A 27,972-nucleotide genomic window follows, 5' to 3' on the forward strand; every position below is an offset into this window, starting at 1 on the left:
AGCCAGACATCCTGAGTTCAATCCCTAGGACCTCCACCCCCAAAAGGCAGAAGGAAAGAACTTGTTCTACAAAGCCATCTTCTGACTTCCACAGATGGGCTGAAGCCCCCTCCCCCCTCCCCTCATCTCTTTCTCCCCCTCCTCCCCATCGCACAAAAATGAATAAATGGATATTTTAAGTAATAAATATTTAAGATGTTTTCTTGGGGTGCAGGAGTGGTTTGAATGGGGTAAGGGCTGTCTCCCCAACACTTCACCCCATCACTCTAAAAGGGGAGGCCTCTGGAAGTTGGCTATCCCCTCTCTTTCTGGCCCTGGTGCACTCTGGGAGAAAACTAGGGTGGAGCGCTCTTCTGAGCCACTCCCCAAAAGCACCGCATGCACTATGGGAGGAGAGCAACGTCAGAGTGAGGAGGGCAACCACAAAGGAAAGCTGGCCTCCCCCTTCTGCCCTCCCCTCCTGAAGGTCAGGTCTCTGAGCCTCTACCCCAAGGCCAACCTGGAGCTATCTGGAAGCCTCGCTCTGTCCCCAGAGTCAACCCGCACCACCCCTTTCTAAGTTGCTGCCATTAGATGCTCTGATGGTTTTGGAAGCCGTGTCTCCCAGGACTGGAGGCTGCTTCAGGAGCCTGTGTGTTTGGGAAGTTCAACTGTACTGTAACGGAGGGGTTTACATTCTACTATATGATCAAACATCTGCATCCAGAGTGTGAAGTCTGTATCTGTCTGCTCATTTGCCCCCTGCCCCTGCCCCTGTCCCTGCCCTGCCCCCACCCCTTCCCACACCCTGCCCCCGCCCGTGCCCCTGTATTTCCTTGTACACACTCCCTTCCCAGCCTCCTCCCTTGGTTGACTTGCCTGTTCATCTCTCTCTCCCTTGTCTCCATCTTTCTCCTTTCTTGGTCCAGGTCGCTCCCAGCCTTTCTGGCTGTCTACTGGTCTCTCTGTGTCTCTTGAAGTCTTCTGCCCCGCCCCTCTTTCTGCCCTCTTTCGCTGTCTTCCTTGCTCCCTGCATCCTTCCTTCCATCATTCCATCTTCCTCTCCCATCCTTCACCATCCTCACCGCCCCTCCCCCAGCCCTAGTAGAGGGACCAGAGGCTATAGCTGTAACTCCTGAGGAACCACAATGATGCAGAGCATTGGGCAGACATCAGAAGGCTCCTACGGTTGAATAAGAGTAGGGTAACCATAGTGATTGGCCTCCTGGGAGTGGGTGGACAGCCACACCCAGCTGTCCTAGGAGACAGGAGGCCTTCAGGACCCAAGGATCTCGAATCACTCTGTCCTGGCCCCTGGAGGTTTCTCCTGGGTTCATAGCTGCTGGCTCTGCTTCCCAGGGACAGTCGAGGCCTGAGGAATGATTCTTCATTCCAGAGTTCTTTCTTCTAGATGGATCTGACAGTCAGATCCTTCTTACCCAGAGGGCTGGAGAAGATATGGGCGGGCAGGCCTGGGGGGTGGTGGTGGTGATGTGGAAAAGACATCAGGTTGGACTTAAAATCAAACATCAAGGCTTAAAAAACCAATAGGGGCGCTGACTCCAGCGAGGGGAGAGAGACACTTATCTCTGGCACTCCTACAGTTTTTGAGGTCATAGGATTCTGATAGAGAGGGCTTAATGTATGCTGGGGGCAGGGGAGAGATAGAGAGTGACCCAGGGAGTAAGTGCAGAGATAGCAGGAAGCTGGAGAGACAGCTTAAAGGTTAAGGGTGTTGTTTACTGCTCTTGAGAGCCCTGAGTTTGGTTCCCAGCACCTGCATCAGGTGACTCCCAACTGCCTGTAACTCCAGCTCCAGGGGGCTCCGGCACATCTGGAGTTCAGACTGCAGACACACACATACACGGGTCCTGTGGAGAAATCTGTGTTGAAGAGCACCGTCTGCTCTTCCAGAACATCGGGGTTTAATTCCCAGCACCCACATGGCAGCTCATGACTGTCTCTAACACCAGCTCCATCCGGGGAATTTGACACCCTCACACAGACACACCGGCAGGCAAAACACTAATGCACACAAAAATAAATAAGTTGTGTTTTAAAAAAGAAAATAATAGAAATAAACCTTAAAAAAGAAGAGATAGGAATAGAAGCATAGAATACTCAAAGCATTGGCACAAACAAACAAAAGCACACACAGACACACATGCACACAAAGACACCCTCCTTCCCCGGCAAAACAAGCTAAGGGGAAAAAAATAGGCTAAGAGTTGAAGAGTGTTCTTTTAATTTTATCATCATCATCATCATCATTATTATTATCTTACTGTTTTGCTTTATATCCCACTCACTGCCCCACTCCTGGCTATCCCCTCCCCCTCTCCTCTGAATGGTTAGGGGGCTCCCTGGGTATCTCCTATAGAGTGTTTTTATAACCTCACCTGGAAAATAATACAATACACATTTATATGCTTATATATGCTACAGGAACAAGGCTGGAGGTCTAGCTCAGTTTATAGAGAATATTATCTAGTAGGCATCCTGGGTAACATCCGAAGAACCACATAAATTAGATATGGTGGCCGTATTCGTAAACGCAGACCTTAGACGGTAAAAGCAAGGAAGTCATCCTTAGCTACATATTATGTTCAAAGCTAGCCTGGGCCACAGGAAACCCAGTCCCAAATAATTCCAAACAAGCCAAATCAGGAGCTAGAGAGGAGTCAGTCGCCAGGAACACTTGCTGTTCTTGCAGACAACCTAGGTTCAATTCCCAGCACCCAGAACAGGTAGCCCACAACCATCTATAACCCCCAACCCCCACCTCTCCATCCCCCCTCCACACAGGGATTTTCACATCTCTGGCCTCCTTAGCCACCAGAACTCACATGCAGAACTCAAATGCCCACACAGAGGATTGAAAATAAAACTTTAGATTCAGCTAACCTGGACGCAGTAATGCACACCTGTAAGCTAGCTTTAAGACCCTGCCTCCAAAACAAAACGCAATACAAAAATTCCCACCTCGGTGAGTTCTGAGTACCTGGAGTCGTTTCCTCTGAATCTTTAAATTTCTCTTTCCACACAGTCTATCTTAGTATTTCTTCTTTCTAGCTCAGTCTTTCCCACTCCCCCCACACCTTTTCAGAGCTTTTGTCCCAAAGGATCTGCAGACAAGTCCTGCCTTAGCTCTGGGTAATCCCTTCACAAAGGCTGGGGTCTGGCTAAGCCTTCTTCACAGCCAAACTCAGCACTTAGTCAAATGCCTTCCCTGCACAGAGGGTTGGAAATGGCCCCCGGGACAGCAATCCTCACTTTCTAGGAGAGATAACTCTTTTAAACAGCCGGGGAGCAATCTCAGGGGCCTTGGGAGCCTGGTTTAAGGGACCATTAGGAGTTAGAAGGAGCGAAAGTGTCAGAACACCCACAGCTAGATGGGGCGGGGCTTCAGGGTTATTGGGGTGGCCTCAGGGGGCTGAAGGTCCCAGAGGGCAGGAGAGAGGCTCCCAATGATCAGCTTACTCCTTACAAAGCCTGGCTTCCTTCTCCTGTTTATTTCCATGATGGAAGTGGAACCAGGGCCCTCTTCAGAAGGCCAAACTCTCAACCACTGAGTCATACCCCAAGCATCCTCTTCTCCCCACAACACTTTTTAAGTCGGGGTCTCAATGTGTAGCTCAGGCTGTCCTCAAATGCCTTTTGCCTCTGTCTCCTCAGTGGTGGGGTTACAGGTACATGCCACGGTGCCTAGTTATGCTGTGTGTGTGTGTGTGTGTGTGTGTGTGTGTGTGTGTGTGTGTGTGTAAGTCAGAGAACAACTTGTGGGAGTCAGATCTCTCTTTCTACCTTGGGTGTCCCGGGGATCAAACTCTTGGTAACAAGCACCCTCACCCACTGAGCCATCCTGCCAGCCCTCTGCCTTATTTTTTGAGACAGGGTCTCCTCTCTCACTGAACCTGGAGCTCACAGATCTTGCTAGACTAGCTAGCCAGTGAGCCTTAGGGATCCCCCATCTATGCCCTTCCTCAGCGTTGGGTGACAGACAGGTGTTCCAAGGTGCTTTTACCCAGGTGCAGGGGATCAAGCCCAGATCTCCAGCACACCTTCTGTGGTGAGCATTTTCCCTAGCCTTTGGACTCTATTTTTAATTCAGTGTTTTATTTTATTTATTTATTTGTTTGTTTGTTGGAGACAGGGTTTCTCTGTATGGCCCTGGCTGTCCTGGAACTCACTCTGTAGACCAGGCTGGCCTTCAACTCAGAAATCCGCCTGCCTCTGCCTCCCAGAGTGCTGGGATTACAGGCGTGCACCTTTGCCGCCACCGCCACGCTTTTTTTGTTTTGTTTTTTGTGTTTTGTGTCTTTTTTTTTTGTTTGTTTTGTTTTTTTGTTTTTTTGTTTTTGCAGTGTTTTCAATAAGAAAAAGTGGAGCGATTGGGAAAATGAACTCCCGTATGCCTACCCGTGGACATCAGTAGTTACTAACTCACCCCACAGCAGATCGCCTCTCATTGGTACCTGTCCCCGTGGGTTGCTGTGATGCAAAGTGGAACAGGTTATATCATTTTATCTGGGATCCCTCAGTGCCTCTCTTCAGATGAGGAGGCTGATGCTTTGAAGTGACAGGGCCACAGGTAGCCCAGGCAACCTGGAAGATAACAGTTGTGAAATCGTTTGAAATACCCTGATAACATCTACTCCGAATGCTCGAGTCCGCCTTTGTTCTTAGATTGGTCCCAGCCTAGATGTAGATAAGGCATCTATATCTCGCCTTGTCTTATATCTCTGGCATCTATCTAAATGTCTCCCCACAACTCTTCTGCCAGGTGCTGTGGGGGCCCACAAGCCCTCTGCCTCTGAGTTACTTTCCCAAATACACATTTCTCTTTTCTGTGTCCTTATTTTAACTGAAATTTGAAAAAAACAAGCTAGGTGATGGTGGTGCATACCTTTAATCCCAGGATTCAGAGGCAGGCAGATCTCTGGATTTAAGGCCAGCCAGGTGTGCAGAGTGGGTTCTAGGACAGCCAGGGCTACACAGAGGCCAGCCAGGTGTGCAGAGTGGGTTCTAGGACAGCCAGAGCTACACAGAGACACCTTGTTTCAATCTCCCCCATCCCCCAAAAGAAAAAAAGGTAAGAGATTGCCAGGAGCCCAAGTCATATTGGCTCTGGTCATCTGTCTCCCTACAGTGTCGTCTGTGAAGTGCCTGCCTCTGTTTCTTGTAGGCAACCCTGAGCTACTCAGCCAGTTCCTTGCTAGATTGGGGAACACAGTGAGACTAAATCTAAAGTCACTGCTAACAACAAAACCCAAGATGGAAATAAAGAAGGATAACATTAAAAAATAAATAAATAAATGTACAAGCTGGGCCTGGTGGCATGGCCTATTCAGCACTTGGGAGGCAAAGAAGATTAGGAGTTCAAGACCAGTCTTGGAAAACTCAGAAAAAAAGGTTGCTTAAATAAATAAATAACAATAATAGTAATAATAATAGTAATAGTAGTAATAACAACAGCTACAACAACAACAACAACAACAACAACAATTATAATAGAGAGCTTAAAGATGTAGCTGAGTTGGTAGAGCACACACTAAAATGGATCCGCAAAACCACATAAAACGGGTTCACTCTTGTAATCCCAGCAGGCAGGAGGATGAGACGCTCAAGGCCATCTTGAACTACACAGTAAGTTCAAGGCCAGCCTGGACCACAGGAGAGCTTGTTTCACAAAATAAAACAAGGGGCTACTGGGCTGGCTCCAGCTAAAGAACCCTGGCCGGTCCTCCAGAGGATCCAACCCCCAGGGCCCACATGGTGGCTGGCAACTATCTCTAAGTTGGTTCCAAGGGACCTGACAACCTTCTTCTGACCTTCCCGGGCACCAGGCACACGCAAGGAACACAGGAATACTTGTAGGCAAGATACCTATAGATATTAAGTAAATCTTAAAAGAAAGAAAGAAAGCAAGAAAGCAAGAAAGAAAGAAAGAAAAGAAAGAAAAAGAAATAAGTCTTTTAAATGGACGAATGAACAAATTAACAAATAAATACATAAATACGCGTATTCTCCCTGGGTCTGGCCTGCCCATAAAGGGCTTGTGACACCCTCGCCATCAACTCTGAACTGTAGAGACCCTGCAGATCTGTAGTGCTGTCTCCCTGCCCCTCCCCCTCCCCGCCTTTCACAGGTCCTGCAACAATCAAAGGCAGACTCCCTTGCCCTGGGCCCCCTATCTCAGTTCATTTGGGGGGATCTAAAGTGACGATATTTACAAACCGGAAACCGCCTTAGGGAAACGAGGGGTTCTTTTTTTGCTCATTTTCATTTTCAAGTCCCCACTCCCCCACCCCCTCCCCGAGCGTAAACGGGAGGCTCCGGCGATGGTGGAGCCAGAGACTTTAAACAAACCACATTGCCCCCGCAGCTCTGCCTCCTGAAGGAGAGGATTTACTCCTTATCCCTGCGCCCCGAGGAGTGTTAACAGCAGAATTAAAGTAGGGGGAGCTGGCAGGGGCTTGCTTTCTTCAGGGGAGGCGTGTCTGCACCTCTTCCCAAGGTATTAATGGCCTGTTATACAGCAGAAAGAGAGCGCACAGCACAACCTGGAAGAAGCCGCCTGTGGGAGTGTTCTCAGCCCGCCCCGCCGGAGGTGGTACCCTCCGACTTTTCCCAGTCCTCAGAATTACCCAGCTCACTTAAACACATGTGGGGTGAAGGCGGACTTCAGGAGGGCAGGGGTGGCCGGGGAGACAGGTGTCAGTTTCTTCCTTTATTCTGTTTCAATTATTTGGTTAGCAGTGCTGGGGACTGAGCCTTGGATGTGCTCGGCAATCGCTCTACTGAGCTACAAGGCTAACCATTCTGTTATCTGAAGCATGTTTTTCATGCCAAAGTGTGCGCACGTGCGCGCGCAGGCGTGTGTGTGTGTGTGTGTGTGCGCGCGCGCGCACGCGCGCGCGCGCGTGTGTAATCTCTCTCTTGTTTTTATGGGATTTTTATTGTTGTTGTTGCTTGTTAGTTTGTCATTTTGAAACAAGGTCTCTCTTTGCAGCCTTGGCTGTCCTGTGCCTCACTCTGTAGGCCAGACTACCCTCAAACCCATAGAGACCTGCTGGCCTCTGTCTCTTGAGTGCCAGGGTTAAAAGTGTTGGCCACCATGCCTGCCCGGTTTATTTTTGTTAGCCTTTTAGAAATAATTTTTCTTTTACATGTGCCTGGCGTGTTGTGCGTGAGGTAGAACAGACTTGTTAGTGTGGGTATGAGCTTGTGTGCCTGCGTGCGTGCGTGCGTGTGTGCGTGCGTGCGTGCCTGTGAGCCTCTGGAAGTTTTAGAGGTCAGTGTGGGGTGTCTTCTGTCATTTGTGCTTCACTGGTTGCTGCTGCTGCTGCTGTTTGTAGAATAACAAAACGGAAACAGGGGTTCACTTTGCAGACCAGCCTCCCCTTGAGCCCATAGAGTGCCTTCTGCCTCTGCCTTGAGTGCTGGGATTAAAGGTGTGCGCCACTTAGGTTTTTGAGGCAGGGTCTCTCTTGAAACCTGAAGCTCACTGAGTCTGTTAAAATGGCCTACAAACTACGGAGAGATCCAGCTGTTTCAGCCTTCCCCATGCTGGGTCAGTACACAGGTGTTCCTGCGCGGGCATCACCCAGCTGACTGAAGCATCTCTCTCTCCCCACCCCTCCCCCATTTTTTAAAAAAAATCTTCAACATATTTATAGATGTCTTTTTGTTGTTGTTGTTGTTGTTGGTTTGGTTTGGTTTTTCAAGATAGGATTTCTCTGTGTAGCCCTGGCTGTCCTGGAACTCACTCTGTAGACCAGGCTGGCCTCGAACTCAGAAATCCACCTGCCTCTGCCTCCCAAAGGCTGGGATTAAAGGCATGCGCCAATACTTCCCGGCTACAGTTGTCTTTTAATTATTCATTTTGATTCAATAATTAAGGTGTCCTTTCTTTCTTTCTTTCTTTCTTCTTTCTTTCTTTCTTTCTTTCTTTCCTTCTTTCTTTCTTTCCTTTTCTTTCTCTCTTCCTTTCTTCAATCCTTCAATCTCTCTCTCTCTCTCCCTCTCTCTCTCTCTCCCTCTTTTTTTCTTTCAACACTTACTGGTAGACACCCCACTCTATTCCCAGCTGGCTTTGGACTCCTGACAATCCCACCTTTGCCTCTCTGATGTTGTGATTACAGGTCTGAGCCACCACGCCCCCCACAGGACTCAGCTTTATCTTCAAAAGAGACTGAGCTGGACCAGTTTGGGTACAGGGTAGCTCCAAACAGCTGCTGTAGCGAATTACAATATCTGCTACCTAAACAGTAACTGTGTGGCCTTACTCAGATCTGAGCTAGGGTTTTCTTCCCCCTAACTTCATCAATAATAAATGTGGCACCCCATCAACTAGACCTCGGGACTTCTGCCTGCGCTGCAAACAGATCTTGCTAAATGGACAGAAAGGCCCAGGCTGACCGAGAGCTACTGAGAACATTTTACATCTTAAAACCCTCAGCAATTTGGCCATGTGTTTAATAGCGTTGGCCTCTGAAAGTTCTAGCACAGTCCTTCTTCCTCTTTTTTCCCCTCAGCCGAGATGTCTACTTTACTAAGTCATGATGTTGGATGGGTCTCTTTAAAAAAAAAAAAAAAAAAAATGAGTCTTCTATAGCCCCTCTGTGGCCAGCATAGCCAACTACCCTACTGTCTCAAATCCATTCGAAATGGTTGTAAAATACTGCCAGCTGAGCCTGGCAGTAAATCTTCGCCCTTTCATTCAGAAAGACTGACAATGAGAAGTGGCCCGGAGAGGTCACCTCAGCTCTGTAGGTTTCCACTGCTGCTGGCCTGGCTTGACTTCTCAAGCCTGACCACCACATGCATTTCCTACCCCTGGTTATTCCTGACCAAGGCAAAGCCAAGGCATCTAGTCAGATGTGTGGCATCTCTGTGATGAAGAAAGAACTGGAAGCTATACTTACTCCTGGCTCCTGGGGGGCTTCGTGGTTGTTCAGACCGCTCAGAGTGCCAGCCTTCTTGTGTCTTGGTGGGAAACAGTGAGACTCAGCTGGAAAACAGGTTTTTCTGGCTGATTAGTCTTAAGATGAATGTTTCTCTCCACAGAGGGAGGCCAGGGACTGTCAGGAATGTTTTCAGGCAAGAAGGGTCGGGAGGTGACCTGCGATGGAGACTTGGAGACTCAGGGGATTCAGTTGTGTTTCTGAACCCGCCTGCGCTGAGGATAGTTGTCTCCCCACCTGGGCAAGGGTTCTGAAAGACAAGCACATCCCTGAGACTTAGTGATTGGAATTTCATGGTCAAGGCAGAGGGACAAACTGGAAGGGAAAGGAGCTCTGGGTTCTGAGTTGAAATAGCCGGCTTCAGGCTCATCTGTTCTGATACAATAGATGTCCAGACAGACATGCTCTCCCCAGGTCCTCAGGACCCTTGGCCAAAGCTCCCTGCGCTCCCTCTGGGTGGGGCGGGGTATGGAGGAAATCTTGGGCTTGCTTGAAACTGCAGGGTGTTTGGAGTTCTTTCTAATTCAGTGATTATGACAATGAGAGAGAGAGAGATAGTCAGAGAGACAGAGACAGACAGAGAGACAGAGAGAGACAGACAGACAGACAGAGAGACCTCTTGGGAGCGAGATAAATTGACAGAACATAGAGACGTCTCCTCTCCTCTCCAGCCTGGAAAAAAAATGTGTAAGTTTGCAGAGAGCTCGTAAGGTGACACAAGAGATTGGATTGTGTGGGTTCCAGTAGATACTAGATAAGCTGCGTTTCAGGGGTGCTGAAGGACAGAGTTAGGGTATCCTGTTCATTCCTCGGTGAGAAGCCAACCTCGGAAACTGGGAGTTCACAACTGTGAACTCACACACACACTCAATCAGGCTTAGAACCCACAGGCGGGATTCTCAATCTCTCTCATAGGTTTCCTCAAAGAGGCCATGGATCAAAGCACCATCTGCCATTATCTTCACCCCCACCCCCAGTGCTATTAAAAATAGTAGTTACTAGACTTGGAAGACCCTGCAGAACCTTATTATTTCCTTCTTCTCAGGATCAATTTATCTCATTCCCTGTCTCCACCACCCACTTTGACCTCCATCTTTTGATAACCGAACCATTGGCCCTCCAAAAAACAATCCATGCTTCCAGTGCCTTATTCTGGGTGACTTTTGAGTTCAAGGTTGACCGTGAGATCTGCTTGGGCCCCGTAGAGGCTGGGCAGAGAGAGCAGCAGAGCAGTTCCCAGCCAAGATTATAGGAAATGAGGCACACAACTATTTGTCCTGTGTGTCTCTACCACTCTATATTTCTAAATTACATGTCTTTATTTACCTATTTATTTGTGTGGATCGTGGGGGTGGGGGGTTGTTCTCACTATGTAGACTGGACCGGTCTTGAACTTGCAGAGATCTACCCATCTCTGTCTCCTAATACTAATATTACAGAGGTCTGTCAGCATCCTCCACCCCCATTTTTTTTTTTTTTTGAGCGTGGGTTTCATGTAGCCCAGGCTGCCCTTAAACTCCTGATCCTCCCAAGTCCTGGGACTATAGGTATGAGTCAGCACACCTGGCTCCCATGCACAGCTGACTGTCATCCCAGCCTTACCTCCATCACCAAGGACACAGGCCCAGGGGGACTGTCTTTATTTTACCGACCAGTAAACTAAAAACAAACAGGTTGAGTCACTAACCCCAGGTCACAGATCAAAGAAATCCCAGGGTCAGAACTGGCCAGCCTGGGGTCTTTAGCGACTGTCTCCATCTGGAGACATTATCACCTGGGACCTGGGGATTCCTGGAGTCAAGATTCTGATCTCGAGCCATGTCAAGGTGGAGATATTTGCTTGGGGGAGCAGTGTGGCCAGCTGTAGAAGCCACACGACCTGGGTGTGGGACGGTCACCCGAGGCCGGAATTGGTTAGAATGAGACCAGCTAGGGCTCTCGGTGATGAGTCACCCAATCTGAAGGTCAATTTAGCAAGTACCCCAGGGCTTCAATTCAGTTCTCAGAAGTCCAGATTGGCAGCTTGCGGGAGAAGTGGAGAGATGCTTCGAGAGAGATAAGCGCGGCTAAGAAAATGTCTCTCAAGCTCAGACCTCAGGGCTAGTGGGAAAACACCCAACTCAGGGTTTCGGTGCATAAATGGGGAGAAGGAGATGTGAGACAGAGGGAGTCGAAGAAGGGCTAATGGGAAGAAGAGGGAGCCCTTAAGAGGCATTAAATCAGGCTTGCCTGCCTGGTTCCTACCCAGGAATTCTGTAGTGGGTGATTAACTCTTAGCAACTGGATGGGGTCTCATCAGCCTCCAGCAGGGGCATTGGACACACTGTAAGGGGGATGCAACCCGGGACAGGCTTGGCTCTGGGCAGAGAGGGCCCCTGGGGAGACTTTGACATCCCAACAAGTGGGAGTTTGGGCTGGTGGTGAAGCCACTCTCTCACCTCAGCCACGGGAGAACAGTCTCCCCAAGAGTTAATCAGCCCACAGGGTGAAGAGACCACAGGACGGTGTTTACCTACTTCTGACAAAACCCTTCCCAGAAGGCCTGAGCAGTGATTCTCTGTAATTATATCTCTAGTGAGGTTCTGCAGGTTCTGGGGGGGTGGAGGGGGGCGGGGGGGGGGCGGATTAACCCGTTATTGCCCACGGTGCACCTGGAATAAGGGCCTGGAATCAGAGCAATGCCTAGCTTCCATCTGCTAGTTGAGGGGTGTGGTGTGGTCAGAAAACTGAGGTATTTCTTTGGTTTCTCCAGCTAGCTCAGAGATATGGATCAGAGCAGAGCTGAAGGTGTGTTTTCCCTACGTATTAATGGTTGAAATGGAAAAGAAAACTATGGGACATCTGGGCATGGGTTAAATTCCTTTACTACCCAGGTATGCTGTGTGACATTCAGAAAGTTGCTCAACTCCTCTGAACTTCAGCTCAATGGACAGGCGACCGAGCACTGAATGTAATGGCACGTATGAGCTTCTCTGTGAGTTATAGAGGATTGACAATGTTGGTTGGGGCAATGAGATTGAACTCAGGTTAAGGGGTACGTTGAACTTCCCATTGCTACAGCTGTTGGAGATCTAGGTTAGACCTGGAGGTGCAGTAGCAGTTGACCTAAGACTCCCACTTTCATGACGCATACAGAGTTACCAGACCAGGCACAGGAGGTGGTTTCAAGGATGGTGGCAGGAATTCCCATCATGCTCCTCTGCATGGAACTTCGGGTTCCTCCTATCAAGCGTTGGGGAGTCTGTGTCTGTCCCCCCTTGAATTTGTATGGATCCTAGGACCTGCTTGTACCAAAAAGACATAGTGTAGGTGATACCTGAAGTGGAACCTGGAGGGACCCTGCATTTGGGACTGTCACTTGGTGTGTGAAGAGCTTGTGAAGCCCTGAGTTCAATCCCCAGCATGGCCCGCACCAGTAGTCCCAGCCCTGGAGAGACAAAGGCAGGAGAGTTAGAAATTCAAGGTCATCCTCAGGTACTATATAGGGGGCTGAAGGTGAGTCTAGGCTCCTTGAGACCCCATTTCAATGGAAAATCAATACAATAAGTCAGGGTGCGGCTCAGTGATATAGTGCTTACCTAGCACACAAGATGCCCCGGGTCCAGCCTCAGCATCTTTCCTTTGTAACTGCAATTCTAACTTATTATGGATTACATAGGAGGTAAGAAACAATCCCCTCCCATTGTCCATTCATCATGGATGGACATAATATAAGGGTGCTTCTCAGGGAGGGGGGAAACACCCTGAAGCTAGCAACAGTAGGGTCCCACTCACCGTCATGGCAAGTATGAACTTCCTGTGAGTTTTCCCTTTGGACACTGGGCGCTTGAGAGTACTGTCTCAGTCAGGGTTTCTATCCCTGCACAAACATCATGACCACAAAGCAAGTTGGGGAGGAAAGGGTTTATTCAGCTCACACTTCCACGTTGCAGTTCATCACTAAAGGAAGTCAGGACTGGAACTCAAGCAGGTCAGGAAGCAGGAGCTGATGCAGAGGCCATGGAGGGATGTTTGCTTCCCCTGGCTTGCTCAGCCTGCTCTCTTCTAGAACCCAAGACTACCAGCCCAGGGATGGTACCACCCACAAGGGGCCCTCCCCCCTTGATCACTAATTGAGGAAATGCCCACAGCTGGATCTCATGGAGGCACTTCCCCAACTGAAGCTCCTTTCTCTGTGATAGCTCCAGCCTGTGTCAAGTTGACACACAAAACCAGCCAGTACAAGGATGATGTTTGGATATCCATGTGGGCTTGGTCCACAGATGCTGGGCTGCCCAGTGTGGAATCCTGGTGGCTCCCAGCCCCTCAAGGAAGAGGGCAAGACAACCACCTTTGCTTAACCCACTCTTCTGCCTTCCTATCATCAATACTTCAAATAAACTGAGCCCAGCTAGAAGCCAGGGTCTGGAACACAAGTCTAGGTTGGAAGCTAGGCTGTCCCATTGTCCTCTTAGAGGCTCCTATTGGGGGTCGTGGGTCTTGACTGTGACCTTGCGGATGTTTTCATCAAAGAAAGAGAACTTGGGCCCGTTTGTTTCGGGAGGTACACAGGGAATTTCCGGGACGGAGGCACGGTTCGCAAGCTTTGTGGCAGACACCCTTTGCACTGTCAGCACCAAGATAGGCTCAAGTGTGTTGCTGTGGCACTTGGGGAAGAATTCGGAGCGTGTGTCTCCCAGACACTCTCCAGCCTTTCCCCTACCCCCACCCTAGTCTTAGTTTTAATGGAAGCATTTATTAGCTTAGTTGAGTTTTTGTTACTTCCCACCTGTAGGACCTTGGGGCGGGGCAGACTGACAGGACCTCTTTGGGTTTTAGTTTTGTTCTCTGCAAACTAGAAGAGTACAGTCTGGGTTTGCTTCTCAGTTGCTGGGATATAGCAGCATGGAGAGGAAAGGATGTGTTTGGCTTATACATCCAGGTCTCAAGCCATCCCCGAGGAAGTCAAAGGGGGAACTCAGGCAGGAACAGAAGCAGGAACCATGGAAGATGGCTGCTAACTGGTTTGCTCAGTCTTCCCTTTCTTACATACCCCCCAGACCACTGCCAAGGGGTGGTATCAACCAACCACTATGGGTTTAGCCCCCCTACATCAACTGTCAATCGAGACAATGTCCCACAAATTAAGCCTCTGGTTCTGTCCCCAGCACCACCTCAACTAGGCTTAGTGACTTTTGTCTGTAATTCCAGCATTAAAGACATGAAGGCAGGAGGATCTCAAGTTCAAGGTCATCCTTGTCTACATAGGGAGTTTGCAGCTAACCTGGGCTATCTGAGACCCTGTCTCAAAACCCCAGCGGCAGCCATATCTGCACTGTCTCTATACACCATGATTGATAGCTCTTTGTGTCTTGTTTATCTCTGCTTTTCTTGGTCTCTAAGTTTAAACCTTGTCCTTTTTAGAGAGGTGGTAGCGGGAGGGGTGTCTTCCCAGTTGGGTTTCTATTGCTGTGATTAAGACCATGGCCAAAGGCGACTTGATACAGAGAGTCTTTATTTGGCTTATGTGGCTGAGTCATAGTCCAGAATGACTTCAGAGCAGGAAGCTGGAGGTAGGAACTGAAGCAGAGGCCTTGGAGGAATGCTGACAACCTGCTTGCTCCCCGTGGCTTGGTTAGCTTGCATTTTTATGCAACCCAGGATAGCTGTGCCTAGGGGTGGCACCGCCCACAGTGGGCTGGGCCCGCCCTCAGGAACCAATCATTAGTTAAGAAAATTCCCCATAGGGGACCCTAGCTTGTGTTAAATTCACCAAACCAAACCAACCAACCAACAAACAAAAAAATCTCACATAGAGATTTCTTTTCCAAAAGCCCAAAATAAACTTTAACTGAGTCTATTTTTTTTTTCAGTTATTCTGTCTCAGCAGCAGAAAACCAATTACCAGAGGAGCTCAGTGTGGCTGCCTGAGTCTTGCGGGCAGTGATGGGGAGCAGTGGGCCTTGTCTCCTGGTCATCACGTCCCTGATCTTCTGGACAATATGGCCTTGTCTCTCTAGACATCCCAAAGTCTTATGGGCACCCGCCAGCTCTGAGTAGGACTCGCCACATTTGCTTTAATCCCAACATCTTCCTTTTTTTTTCTTTTTTCTTTTTTTTTTTTTAATATAACCTCATTCTGAGGTACAAAAGGTTGAGGCTCTAAATTAGGAATTTTGAGACAACATTATCTATAACAAATATTTTTGGAAATTTTTTTTTTGGTTTGTTTTTTGGATTTGGTTTTTTTTCCGATACAGGGTTTCTCTGTATAACCCTGGCTGTCCTGGAACTCAGTCTGTAGACCAGGCTGTCCGAACTCAGAAATCTGCCTGCTTCTGCCTCCTAAGTGCTGGGATTAAAGGCGTGCGCCACCACTGCCCGGTGGATTTTTGTTGTTGTTGTTGTTTTTTGGATTTGGTTTTTTGGAGACAGGGTTTCTCTGTATAGCCCTAGCTGTCCTGGAACTCACTCTGTAGACCAGGCTGGCCTTGAACTCAGAAATCCACCTGCCTCTGCCTCCCAGAGTGCTGGGATTACAGGCGTGCGCCACCACCGCCCAGCTGGATTTTTTTTTTTTTTAATATCAAAGTTATATGAGGAAGGGGACTGGGGAGATGGCTCGGTGGCTAACCACCTTCCTGTACTGGTCTGAGGGCCAAAGTCGGATCCCCAAACACCCACATAAAAAGCCAGGAAGTCCTGGAGGATGCCTAAAATCCCTGCACTTGCAAGGCAGAGACTGGATCCTCGGTGCAAGCTAGCTGTCTAGACCGGCAGATTCCAAAGGCTCTGGCTTTAGAGACAAAGTCTGCCTCAGTAAATAGAATACCAGGAAGTTCAGAAACTCACTCTGCATCCACTTCGGCCTCCACAAATAGGCAGACACACATGGTAGCAACACATTATGTACACACACTCAGAAATGTGACAGGAGGTCAAAGATTATGAAAATATTGATAAGCGATACTGGGTGGTGGTGGAGCATGCCTGTAATTCCAGTACTCAGAAGGTAGAAGCAGGTGGGATATCTGAGGTCAAGGCCAGCCTGGGCTATAGACCTAGTTCCAGGACAGCCAGGGCTACACAGAGAAACTCTGTCTCAAAATCTACACTTCCTACCCCAATAAAGGGAAGGCACAAGAAAATATTCCCTGCCTTGGGGGAACAGGAAGGGGTTGGCAGAACTGTGGGTTTCTCACGGGGACAGGCCCTCTACTGTTAGGGCAATCAAAGAAAGGGGTGGCACCCATGTCCCCTCATCATGGTGGAGGATGCATTGGGAAGTCACATGATGAGAGAAGTCAGAAAGTTGCAGAGCTAGACTCTGCACCCCTCCCTACGGAGGCCTAACCCCCCTCCTGTAAGAGGGGTAAGATATGTCTGGATGGGACACCATCAGTACAAGGACACAGAGGACCCTGGGCCAGACAGGCTACTAGGAACTCAGACAGGTGGCTGAGTTCTCTCATTCCTGTGCCCACTCAAGGGATAAAATTCTGTATCTTAGGCCAAGAATCCTTGAAGTACTTATGACCTGGGTATCTGTGGCCTCTTCTGAGGACCTGGAAGTGACAGCTGAGACCTGTCTAGTGATGTGACATCATAGGAATTTGAGGTTGGTGATGGTAATGACTGGCTTACCTCCCGACAGGGAGGAGGGTGGAGATAGAGTCTGGAAGGCAGCTGGCCCAGAGCTGGGCACTCTGAAGACAGGCTGTGTGGAACTTGTGGCTGGATACTGCCTGCCTGCCTGACTGCTTGCTTGCTTGCCTGCCTGCTTGCTTGCTTACAGGTAGCTGATAGGATGCTGTAAGATTGCAAACAGAAAGACAACCCCTAAAAGTGGAGCTTTGGATGCACAGCACCGTACAGTCCTTAGAGAAAACACCAGAGATCATCGTCCCCTGTGGTATGAGGAGACCAGGGTTCCCAGGTGGCCTGGCCCAGGTCTCTTAGAATGAGCAGGGGAAAACGTTACAGTGTCTTTCTCATGGTGACGCACCCCTGGTGTGTGGGCCATGCTGCAGGCTGAACCTGGGCTTTCCCTAGAATGCACAAGGCCCTGGGATTGATCCCTCAGATTCATGGGGTATTTCAAGGTGGCCTTGAACTCCTGATGTTTCTGCCTCAGAATTACTGGGATTGATAGTTTCAGAATTACTGGTTTGTATCATAAGATCCAACTGTGATTTTGTTTGTTTGTTTGTTTTTGATTTTTGAGGTAGGGTTCCTCTGTATAGCCTTGGCTGTCCTGGAACTCACTCTATAGACCAGGCTGGCCTGGAACTCAGAAATCTGCCTGCCTCTGCCTCCCAAGTGCTGTATTAAAGGTATGCGCTACCACTGTCTGGACATCTATGATTTTTTTTTAAAAAAAATATTATATTTCTTTAATGTGTATGGGTGATTTGCCGGGATGTAAGTCTGCGCACTGAGTATGTATCTGATGTTCGAATGTGCTAGACTAGAAAAGGGTTGGGTCTTCTGAAAGTGGAGTCACAGGGCGAGCCACTGTGCTGGCTGTGGTTTTTGTATTCTGGTCTCTTGTGCAATCTGGAATCACATGACCTGTAAGATTTCCATGTTATGGCTTCTGTTTTATATTCAAACTCTGGGTACGTGGACTCCGTGTTCATTTTCTTGAGAATTTTAGCTGTTTATACACGGTGTTCATTAGCTACAGCTTCATGACAAATGACTTTAAATATAGAACTTAAAATAACGATTTTGAAGTTTTGTCTTTTTGACAGGGCAGATGCTGGGAACCTCAGGCCCTGTGTGTAGGAAGCAGACACTCCTTCCCTAGGTTTTGCTCCAGACCAGGCCCCAGTTGCCTGAAGGCTTAGCTGAGGCTTGGAGGACTCAAATACAAGAATGCACACTCACATAGATGGTGTCTTAGTTAAGGATTTTCTGCTGCGAACAGACCCCACGACCAAGGCAACTCTTATAAAAGACAACACTTAATTGGGCCTGGCTTACAGGGTCAGAGGTTCAGTCCATTGTCGTGAAGGCAGGAACCTGGCAGTATCAGGCGGGCATGGTACAGGAGGAGCTGAGAGTTCTACATCTTGTTCCAAAGGCAAACAGGAGAAGACTGACTTCCAGGCAGCTAGGATGAGGGTCTTAAAGCCCACACCCACATTGATATACCTATTCCAAACAGGTCACACCTACTCTAACAAGACCACGCCTACCCCAACAAGGCCACACCTCCTAATAGTGCCACTTCCTGGGCCAAGCATATTCAAACCACCACAGATTGCTTGGTACCCCTACACATTCTCCAGGACAGGGGAGCTTTCTGTCACACAGCAGTGTCCTAGTAGCTGAAGAGCAACAAAGGACTGAGGGCAAAGTCACAGGGTCTCAAGACTAGGTCTTGGAATGTGCACTTCCTGTCTCTTTTAAAGTTCCCAGTTTAAACCAGTCCTCTCTGAAGAAAAGGCTTCCAGTAAATACCTGAATTCAAGTATCATGGGGCCTTCGAGTGTGGTGTACACCTTTAATCACAGCACTCGGGAGGCAGGGGCAGGCAGATCTTTGTGAGTTCGAGCCTAGCCTGGTCTATAGAGGGAGTTCCAGGACAGCCAGGGCTACAACAGAGAATCTTTAAAAAAAAAAAAAAAAAATCACAGGTTATCTTGGAAATAACCACACGTGTCCATTTCCTTCTCCCTAGAGCCTGCTCTCCTTTTACCATTATTCTTCCATATTTAATTTAATTTTGAAAGTAACATTTATTTGCGCACAGGCGGGGAAGGGCATGTACGACGGCACATATGTGGAGGGTGACTTGGGAGCTGCTGGGTCCTACGGGTCTAACTGGGGCCACTGGCTTGGCAGCATGTATGCTCCTCAGCCCTACTTTAATTTAATCTTGTGTTTGGTTTGAGAAACACAAGGCCTTATGTAGGCTAGGCTGCCTTGGGACTTCCTGTCTCTGCTTCCCAAGTGCTGGGATTGTAGGCGGAGCCACCGTGCTTGGCTTTGATCCTTCCTTTAACCCTCTTCTTCTTTTTTTTTTTTTTTTTTTTTTTTTTTTTTTTTTTGGTTTTTTGAGACAGGGTTTCTCTGTGTAGCCCTGGCTGTCCTGGAACTCACTCTATAGACCAGGCTGGCCTTGAACTCAGAAATCCGCCTGCCTCTGCCTCCCAAGTGCTGGGATCAATGGTGTGCGCCACCGCGGCCCGGCTTCTTTTAACCCTCTTCTTCTGGAAGGTCTTTAGCTCCCCTCCTGTGCTCAGCAGCATCAGGCAGTGTTCTTGTGGCTGGGGTAGGACGGCTTGTTAAAAGCTCTCTCTCCACATCCACCTCACAGTCCTCACCTGTGTTGCTGCTCCCTTACACTCTGAGACCTCTTGCAGTAGGCTTCTGTCTGCAGCCAGAGAGGCGCCTTTATCTACCTGTCTGTCTGTCTGTCTGTCCATCCATCCATCCACTTATGGTTTTTGAGGCAGGGTTTTCCTGTGTAGCCCTGGCTGCCCTGGAACTCACTCTGTAGACCAGGCTGGCCTAGAACTGAGACATCCACCTGCCTCTGCCACTCGAGTGCTGGGACTAAAGGCGAACGCTGCCACCACTGCCACCACCGCCACCGCCGCCCGCTGCCGCCGCTACCACCACCATCAGAGATGCTTTTAATTTGGAACAGTCCCCACCATGCCCCTACAAACTCTGACCTCCTCTGTGGCCCCCCACCTCCCTTGCAGTAAGCAAGCAGTAGAAACCTTACCGAGGTCCATGACTTTTGCAAAACTCTTTCCCTCTGCGTCTACTAAGTAGATAAACATGCGGATTCCCTTTGGCGGGCATACTCTCCCCTCTGCCTCCTGCCCTGCCCCGTCTTCCCTCTGCCTACACACCTTGCTTGCACGTGTGAGGATGCTATCCTTGCCTCTTGAAATCCTTCCTCCCAGACTCTGCTGGGCAGTGCACTCTGACCTGGGAGCCTCTCTCCCCCTACCCGGCTCGGCTCTCCTGGTCATCATTCTCTCTCTCTCTCTCTCTCTCTCTCTCTCTCTCTCTCTCTCTCTCTCTTTCTCTCTCTCTCTCTCCCTTCTGTCTCAGCATTTATTTTCTTTCAGCAAGCTGTTTAGACTGAGCAGGATGGTGCATGCCTGTCATCCCACCACTTGGGAGGCTGAGGCAGGAGGATTGAGAGTTCTAGACTAGCCTGGACTACAGGGTGGTAACGCTGTCTACAGAGAACCGAACCCAACCCTCCCCTCCCCCACAACTGCCAGTTCTCATGCTTCTTTATCTTTTGAAATCATGTAGCCCAGGCTAGACTTAAGTTCACTATGTGGCCAAAGATGACCTTAGACTCCCGATGCCCCTGCTTCCGTCTCCCTAGTGCTGAGACTGCAGGTGTATATTATGAGGTTTGTTTCATTTTATGCTGATGCTCAAACACAGGGCTCTGTGCTTGCTAGGCAATCACGCTACTGCCTGAGTTAGACCCCAGCCTCAAATGGAATCTTTGAATTGACTGGTGGCAGTTTCTTTGTGGCCCTCGGGCCATCCTGGGTCACGTGGTCCCAGGTACCTGAACCGAGAATGGGGCTGAAGAAAGAGGTCCTTGCATCCTGAGATCAGAGACAGGGTCCACCCTCTGCATAGAGGAGGGGCCAGGAGCCGGGATGACATTGCTCTCATTGTGTATGTGTTCCCCGCCCCCACCAACCCCCTTAATTAAAGCGCCTGGCCAATGGGGGATGCCCTTACAGCACAGCGTCCACTGGGGGTTGGGGCGACCCCAGTGGGCCACACACAGACCCAGACAAACAGAGGGCTTTCTGAAATGGACGTTAATTGTCTCCAGGCCAAGGAAAGCTACAGAATGAGAGTTTTCCGGGCTGGCCCAGGGGACAGCGAGGTAGAGAGAGACCTCGCCTCTACCCCCTGGTCTCTCTCATTTCCTCACGGGCTTTCCAGAAATCCAGGTCGTTTTCAAGCCGGGGGCTGCAGTCTATCGCTAGAGCATGGGGTCGCTTCCGGGGTCACCAGCCGGACAAGCAGGTCAATTTTAGCAGGAAACCCCCGTATTTAAGAGGGGCTGGTGGAGCCAGGCCTCGGAAATGTGGCCCTGACCTTTAAAAAAAAAAAAAAAAGCTGGGCCTTTCCACCTCAGTGTACACCTGGGGGGCACACGCTCCTTCAATACGATTTTACTAAATTAACTACTTGAGCACACGTGTGTATCGGGTGTGGGGGAGGGGCCTTCAAACGAGTCATTTGAAAATCTTTACTGGGTCGGGAGAGAGAGAGAGAGAGAGAGAGAGAGAGAGAGAGAGAGAGAGAGGCTGAGAGAGAGGCTCAAAGTTCTCGGTTCTCATTTCACAGATGAGAACACGGAGTCTGGGAGGGGCTGAGAGACTTACTCAGGACCCTTTAGTTGGGTGCCATCTACCGAAGCTTAATTCTCCTCCGTTCCTTGTGCCTCACCCTCTCCTCATTTTAGCCTTGACCCTCTGACCTCCAAGCTGAGAGAAGGTCCTTAGGAAGAATGGAGAGATGTCGGGATAAGTTGACTGCAGACCCCCTCCCTCGTCGGGGCTTTGCAGCTCTCCACAGGAGGAGGGAGAGGCCTCTCTCCGACCCACCCGAGGTGCCATTAAAGTTAATTGTTTTTACTGCCAGTTTTACATAGTCTTGTAAATCTTTTTACGATGTGGCCCTGGAACAACTGCGAGCAGAACTCGGAAGACTGAAGGTAGCTGGGATACAGGGCGCTTGGGGATGGAGGGGGGTGGTGCTGCTACCCGGAAGGGTGTAAAGGGTAGGGAAGCCAGAGGACTCTCTCTGGAAGCATCTCTTCCCCTCTTTGCAGGATAACAAGCCTAGGTCCCTCATCTGCATCACAACATCGATTTCTGTCAGGCGAGGCTACAACCACCCAGAAGCCTTATATTTGGAGAAGGCCTCCTCTTGACCCTGAAGGATCTGAGATATCCAGAAACAGGCTTGAGGTCCAGCCTTTGGAAAGTTGGCATGGCTATAGTGACATGTGGGATGTCTTCTAGCTGGAGTGGGCAGGGCCACACTAGGGCATGGACACAAGGCAAACATAAAGTGATGCCCATTCCACAGTGTGGGGACCCCTTCAGCTGCAAGTCACCTGCTGACGACACCCTGCCTGCTTACCTCTGTCTTTTGCCGCAAAACAGTGCCATCTCTTAAAGCCCTGGTCGTAGGAGGAGCGATGGGGGTTACTGTACATTAGGATTTCTCTCTTCATTCCTGCCACCCTCGTTCTATGCCCTCTGTCCTCCGTATCATCTGGCATAAAAGGAAAAGCTTAGCTTCCAAGGCTAAGTGTCCAGGAAGCACTACATAGACAACATCTGTGTCTACAATCACGTCTGTTTTGTTGTTGTTGTTTTGTGGTGTGTGTGTGGGAGAGTTTGGAGACAGGGTTTCCCTGTGTAGTTCTGACTGTTCTGGAATTCACTCTGTACACCAGGCTAGCTTCAAACTCTGAGACCCGGCTGCCTCTACCTCCCAAGTCTTGGGATGAAAGGCTTGTGCCACCACCGCCTGACTGAGAAGGTCTTACTACATAGCTCAAGCTAGCTTCCCAGGTCTCCATCTTCCTGATTCTGCCTCCCTCATGCACCCCCATGTCCAACTTCGTGACACTTATAACCAAGCCAAATATATCAGGCACCAGGAGTGTGAGGTGTGCTCACCTTGTGGGTGGCTCACCCTGCCTTGGTAGTATGTAATCGGACTGGATCGTTATCTGAATTGGAACCAGGAGTGCCAAGGCCTGAGCTGAGCAGTCCCTCTCCGAATGTTTTCTCTAGGCAAAGTGAGCACCCCACCCCCTCATTACTTGCTAGACTAGCAACAGAACCATCCCAAAGACCAGCTAGTGAGGATCTGTGAGTGCTGTAGCGATTGTAGAGGCACAGAGGGAGTCGCTGGCCATTGCAATTTTGTTAAGGGCTTTGGCCAAGTAATACTTAGACATTCAACTAAACCAGACTGGACAGAGATAAGGTGAGGGAGGGGGAGAAGTTGAGTTCAACTCCTGGAGACTGGCGGGACTAAGGGTGGGAGTGGGAAAACAACACTCTCTCCAGCAGCGCATCCTGCACCAGAGAAAGAATTGTTCTACAGTGCGGCAAATGCAGAGCCCTACAAACTCGCTCCAACCCCAAACTCCCCCCCCACCCCAAGTCGCGGCGTCCCCATTTGAGGGGCGGCGACCAAAGCTACTCAAGTCGGGTTACAGGCTGCAGAGTGCACCTTGGAAGCCAGAGCCCTGTTCACACCGAGCTTCGCTTGGGTGGGTGGGTGCCTTACAGAAAAAAGCTGGAATGAGGGAGACCAGCCGCTGCTGGCACAGGCCGGATCGGGGCTGCCGGGATCCGGGAGCTGGCACGGCCCTTGTGTTCCGAGAAGGCTGTGCTTGCGGTGGCACCGGGCAGTGCACGCAGGCCGGGAGGTTAATGACCAGGCTTTTCTGTAAGCTCCGGGAACTGAGAACGCGTCTGTGAAGCTAATGAATTGTACCAGGAGGGTGAAGGTGAGGGCCCAGGGCCGGGGGTGGGGGGGTGGGGGGGGGGGGCCCGGGGCTTGGGATTCCCCGAGAGAGACCGAGGAGAGCACTCTTGGCCTGGTCCCCTTCCCCATAGTGGAAGGGGAGGCACTGCAGAAGGCTCTCAGCGAACCACCACCGCCCCCCACCCCTGGAAAGTTCAATCAGATTGTACCGTGACGCTGAAATTAGTTTTCCAAGTGGTTTCTTACAATTTCGGTCCGGGGAGGTGGGGAGGGGAGAGACAGGGTCTCTTGTAACCCAGGCTAGCCTCAAACTCCCTCTGTGGCCCAGAATGGCCTTGAGCTGACTGCTCCTTCACAAGTGCTGGGATCACTGCTCTGCACCCGGTTTATGGGGTGCTGGGGATAGAACCCAGCGTGCCAGCACTCTGCTCACGACACTACAGTCCCAGTTTCAACTTGTCCTTTGATCCACTCCTGGTCTTGTGTTATTCAAAAGGGCCTAAACCTTGCTGTCCCTGCATTCTTTGAATCAAGCCCCATCAAAAACTCAGTCTCTGGGGAAATGACTGATATGGCCCTTTTAGCTCCCCCCCACCCTCCCCCCCCCATCCCTCCCACAACTTCCATCACATTTGGGGTCATCCTCTTTTACGGATAGGATATCTGCTTCGGTCCAAGCTTCCCTTCCCAGCGTCCCCTGCAGACCCTCCAGCGGCGGCATCTGAGGACCTGACTCGCCTTCCCTCTCCTGCGCCCCGCTCCAGGTCCTGCAGCCTGGCCCCAAGCTTTTCCGGCTCACTTCTGCAAGCTGTCTGTTCTTCCCATTCACCGCCCCCCTCCCGCGCGCTTTTTTTTTTTTTTTTTTTTTTTTTTTTTTTTTTTTACGAGCTTCATCGCTGATCTGAACGTTTCTCCCTCCGTGAAATTTCAATTTGAGCTCTCCCTGGAGCGGCCTTTCCCCTCTTGTGGCCTGCCAAGTCGTTTGAAGGCTGCGCAAACATTCTTCCAGCCTGTAGTCCCCCGGAGTCTCGGTCTACACACGTGAGGGAGGGTGGTTCCCAGCCAGATCCAGGGACTGAAGGGGAGGACGGGGGACAGGAACAGGATAGAACATCCCCCCTCCCGCCCCCCCCCCCGCCGGGACTCTAGCATCTCTAGGATTGTGGGGTGGGGGTGCCCTGTAGACCCGAAGGAACATTTCCCAGCCCACTTTAGAAGCCCTCGGCAGGAAGATGGTTGCTGCCTAAGAAAGATGGAGTTGAGGATATGTAGCTCAAGGTCCTGCTCCATTCTCAGACATTCTTTGAAGCTAGGAGATGGTCACTCCTACAGATTTGGGAAACTGAGGCTGAGCCATAGGGTATGTTTCTAAGCCATACAATTGGAATTCAGTGGTTTAGTGACCACTCTGTTTTTGTTGTTGTTGGTGGTGTTTTTTGTTGTTGTTGTTATTCAAGACAGGGTTTCTCTGTGTAGCCCTGGGTGTCCTGGAATTCACTCTGATAGACCAGGCTGGCCTCGAACTCAGAAATCTGCCTACCTCTGCCTCCCAAGTGCTGGGATTAAAGGTGTGTGCCACCACCGCCCACCCGGCTATGACCACTCTTTATAATCCTCCCTCCCCCAGATAGTGGGTGATTCCAACTTACCTTCCCACTACTCTGGAGGCAGAGGCAGGGGGATGGTGGCACACAGTCAAGACCAGCATGATTTGTGCAGTAAGTTCCAAGCCAGTCAGGGCTACACAGTGAGGTCTTGTCCCAAACCAAAAGCGAGTCCCAAATATTATCTTTACATTGTATGATATAATGTAACAATATTCAACGCTAACTCTTCCTTATTAAATACTATGTTCCACTATGCGCTAAGCTAGCCATTTATTTATCTTCTCACAGTGCTTCTACATATTAGTACCTTCTACCTGATAGATAAGAAAATGAGGCACAGAGAGGGTGAGCAACCTACCTAAGGATGCACAGTTCAGTGTGTTGGTTGTAGGATTAGGACTCAGGTCCCTGTGGCCCTCCACATCTGTCCTCTGATATCCCAATTCCCCCTTAAGTCCCATGGGAGAAACCCCATCCAGGCTAGGCAGCTGGGATTTGCAACTTTCTTCCCAAAGGTTACTTTGGGGACACATGAGAAAATGGGAGGGAACAGGTTACATAAGGCGAGAGACTTCAAAGGAGGCCTCCACTGGGGTGCATAGCCTTGACTCTGGGCAGCTAGCCAGAGGAGCTACTAAGCAAGCTGAGGGCTGTCCACCCCCGTGGCTGACCCATCTCCCTGCTCCAGTGACAGACCAGGAGGTCATGGAGACCCACATCACCTGGGTGGGAGAGTTTGGGATTCTTTAATGAGAGGAGGAAGGAGAGAGACATCCAGTAGTGGATAATAAGTTACAACAACCTGTGTTTATTGAGCACTTACTGTTTGCTAAGTGTGATGCTAAGTTCTTTTCTAATGTTGCCAATCAGATGAGTTTCCATTATTCCCTCATTTGAAAAGGTCCAGAGAGGGTAGGTCATTCGCTGAGAGTCGAACAGCCTCTAAGTGACTAGGTCAGAGGGAGCCCACAGTAGCTAGCAACTTTGCAGAAACTGGGTGAATTCTTGTGGAAGTGGTTTGATAGGGTCCAGATGGGGAAACTGAGGCCCGGCAAGGTGTGTGTCTGTTGGGTGTGGGAGTGGGAAATGAAAGCAGACCCCACATGGTGGGAGGCACACACTCTTCTACCATTTTCACACAAGAGGTAGAGGTGTGTGAAATCAGGTTAACCAGCTGTCCTCTACTTTCGGGGTGACTTTGTACAAATTATTGTACCTCGGGGGGAAGGGGGGGGGCTTGAGTTTTCCTGTGGCAAATCGTGGCCATACATGGAGCTAAGTTAGTTATTTACTTGCCGAGTTTCTTGATCATAATACTTGATGACACCCAAGAGGGCACAGCCAATCAATGGGCTAATCGGGCAGAGCCAGTGCCCAATCCCAGAGGCTCTGGGGCATCAGGCTTCCCGGGTTCCTAGAGTGGGTGGCACAAAGCTCTTCTTTGACAGGTACCCACAGGCCTTTGTGTCCCAGAGGGTCCAAGCCAGTTCAAAGAAATGGGTTATAGCTCTGCCCCTAGGGTTTGCCTGTGGCCCTCTTTTCTGAAGACCCCAGGGTTTGGATTGGTGAAGGGGTGGTCTGGGATGATGGAGCTTGGCCTGGGGTATCTCTGAGACCCTCAGGATCTTTGTTACATGTCTGTGGGACAACCTCAGAGACAAGTGGCTCTCTGCGCCCCCTCTGAGGCAGCCCCCTCTTTACACCCCCGCCTTGCTCTGCTCTTCCCGCACCATGAGCCATTCAAATCTCCGAAGTTCAGAACGGCAAAGCCACCTGTGCAAAGTGCAGAGCCCAGAGCAAGCGAGAGACCAATGGCCACCCAGACAGCAGAGGGGAGGAGGGGAGCACATAGGGACACTTTGTGATGGAAAAGAACATTGGGTCCCCCGCCTCCCTGGCCTGGTATTAAACTGGATATCCTTGTCAGGGTCACAGATGCTGGTAGCCAGAGTCCCAAGGAAGCAGCAGGTCATCACTGCAGTGATCACTGCCATCCTGGCATCGTTATGCAAAAAGTAGCCTCGGAAACCCACAGATACAGATGCCTGCTCTGGGATGGATTTCTCCAGCGAGTTCCATTCCTTGTCACTGGGGTGGGGAGCTGACCTTTACACTACAAAGAAATTCAAGCTTCTAGCTTGTGCTTCAGGAAATAGAAGGGGTAAAGGAAGCGAGCCTTCAAGGGCAGCTAGGAACAGCCTCTGTCTGTCTGCCTTGTGATGTGTGAGGTGTGTGTGTGGTATATAGTGTGGATGTGTTGCGATGTGTGTATAGTGTGATGTGTGTGTGTGTGTGTGTGTACTTGGGCAGGGTATCCAGTGTGTTGGCTGTGTGTATAGGCTGGGATGGCAGGCCAGGCATACTGCCGGAGGTATTGGAGGTAGGGCAGGTACCCTGTGGTCTGAAGAGGAAGGAGGCATTGTTGTGACCGTCCACGGCCCCTCCTGAGTCAAGCCACCCATGGTGTCCGGCTTCCAGCCTTGGCATCTTACTGCACGTGTGCTTTTGACTCTCTGTGCTGCCGCAGGCAGGGAGACATTCAGGAGTGGAAGGAATGGTGGCTGAGGGGTGGCCCAGCCTGACTCTCATCCTTATCCTCTGCTCTTCTCCCTGCACTCTCAGGAGAGGGTCAGTGTGCATACTTCCATACTGTAGGCTGGAGAGGACCAGACGCTGGGCTGGCTGCAGGGCAGGGAAGGAGGAGCGGACAGCAGAGAGCCTGGTGTCATGCAGCAGGCGAGTGCGAGTGCAGGATGTGAGCTGCAAACAAAGGGGCCTGGCCTTGGGTCTGGAAGGGCTGCTGAGTGATGATCCCCAGGCCAGAAGGCGGGTGCCTGAGAGACAGACAGGAGTGTAACAGTGGAGCTTAGAAGAGCAGATTCAATGACAGTACCCAACACACACACACACACACACACACACACGTA

Source organism: Apodemus sylvaticus, chromosome 22 (genome assembly GCF_947179515.1).
Source record: "Apodemus sylvaticus chromosome 22, mApoSyl1.1, whole genome shotgun sequence".
NCBI classification, from domain to species: domain Eukaryota; kingdom Metazoa; phylum Chordata; class Mammalia; order Rodentia; family Muridae; genus Apodemus; species Apodemus sylvaticus.